Genomic DNA, 1,187 nt, shown 5'->3' with positions numbered 1-1,187 from the left:
CCCCCCTGCCCCCTACACACACACACACACACACACACACACACACACACAGTGAGCAAGGTCATCCTGAGGCTGGGTAGTCCTGTGTGCAGAGGCCTCACACGCTCCATTCACCCAGTGTGGTGGGTAGCCATTACCATCCGGCCAAAGTCCAAAGGAGGAGAGGCAAAGGACCCTGCCACCTGGGGTGCTCCCTCCACCTGAAGCTACCCACGAAAGGCAGCATACCTAGTTCAAGTGCTCCATCTCCATCACCTGTGCTCTCCACGCACGCAGGATCCTCCTCATGCCCACCAGGCAGTCCCTGCAAAGATTTCGGGCACGCTACTTCTCACCCAAAGGCTGGATGTTCAGTGCAAGTCTATCCAGAAAGGCCTTGCCAACCTACTTCTGAAAACGCAGCCACTGAGAGCCTTACAGAGCAGTGCTTCGGTGGCACATTGGGATGCCCACCACAAGGAGGCGTCCATTCAAGGCCAATAGAGTCCCACCATGTACAGGAAGCCTGCCTCGGGTTTGAACTGGCTTCAACATCTGATTGGTCAGAGGTCCGTAAAATAAATGTTGCAAACCCTGGCTTCTGAAATCCTACGTACTTCTACCTGGATCTTCTCCCTGGGTGTTTCTCCTTATACATCCATCACCACATGCGTGATGTTGACATCTGCTAATGCCCAGAGACATGACTTCCTTTCCCACTGGTTCTTCTCTGAGAAAGAGCATGGATGACACACTGTACATCAATCCTGACTGCAAGCAGCCTTCGTGATTCAGACTTGACCAAGCCCTCCACCTGCAGTCCCTCCACCTGCCATTCCTCCACCTGCCGTCCCTCCACCTGCCATCCCTCCACCTGTCATTCCACCTACATTTCCCATCCAGGTGATTCTCCTTCCCTGAGTCAGCTCCTTCCCTCTGGGCTCCTCTCGCTGGGGCTCCCTAGCCCACTCCTATGTCATGCACACACCCCACCTTAGCACTCAATAGCTTGAACTTCATCTACCTGTTCCTATGCCTACTTTGCCAACGTACTGCAAAAACACAACCCCTACAGTCGAATCATCTGTATGTATCTCTCTAAAGCCAGCAGCAGAAGCAGGCTGACAGGAGATCATTGGTGAGCGCTGTCGGGAGACAATTACCTGTATTTCCAGCACCAGACCATCACAACTCCCCACCAACCACCC

The 1,187-nt window shown here is 53.7% G+C and overlaps 1 protein-coding gene across 1 annotated transcript in view; it reads right to left on the bottom strand.

Moving 5' to 3' along the window:
- Positions 1 to 1,187, bottom strand: part of TNS3 (tensin 3) — a 282,342-nt gene that overhangs the window by 158,057 nt on the left and 123,098 nt on the right. The window lies entirely within an intron of this gene.

The sequence above is a fragment of the Echinops telfairi genome, unplaced genomic scaffold, assembly GCF_000313985.2.
Source record: "Echinops telfairi isolate 266 unplaced genomic scaffold, ASM31398v2 ScPeMD7_7;HRSCAF=31, whole genome shotgun sequence".
In the NCBI taxonomy this organism is placed as follows: Eukaryota; Metazoa; Chordata; class Mammalia; order Afrosoricida; family Tenrecidae; genus Echinops; species Echinops telfairi.
Note: the sequence above shows the minus strand (reverse complement) of the source record. Positions and strands in the feature narration are given on the sequence as shown.